This window comes from Eurypyga helias, unplaced genomic scaffold (genome assembly GCF_000690775.1).
Source record: "Eurypyga helias isolate BGI_N326 unplaced genomic scaffold, ASM69077v1 scaffold33939, whole genome shotgun sequence".
Taxonomy (NCBI): Eukaryota; Metazoa; Chordata; class Aves; order Eurypygiformes; family Eurypygidae; genus Eurypyga; species Eurypyga helias.
Genome location: NW_010271990.1, coordinates 1 through 330, shown reverse-complemented (window position 1 = coordinate 330; position 330 = coordinate 1).

Below are 330 nucleotides of genomic sequence, written 5' to 3'. Positions count from 1 at the left end.
ACAATAACGTGCAGAGATTTCTCCATCTGAGATTTACTGTTTAGCATGGAAGGTTCCGATTTTGGTATTTTTAAGAACTGCTCAGCTGTCAAAAGCAACCAAAACGGGAATAATGTTTTGACAGCGGTATAGTGTTAAAGAAAATACTCTAGACTGAATAAAAATTGCTTATGCTGCGGGAAACGAAGGGTAAGAGAAGAAACACCTTTTGTTTACACACACACATGTTTATAATCCCAAATTTCAATTTCTCCGAGCGGGTCTGGACTGGGAGTTGCAGTCACCACAACCGAGGGATTTTTCTTCCAGATTTTGCCGCCTTTAAGGCGA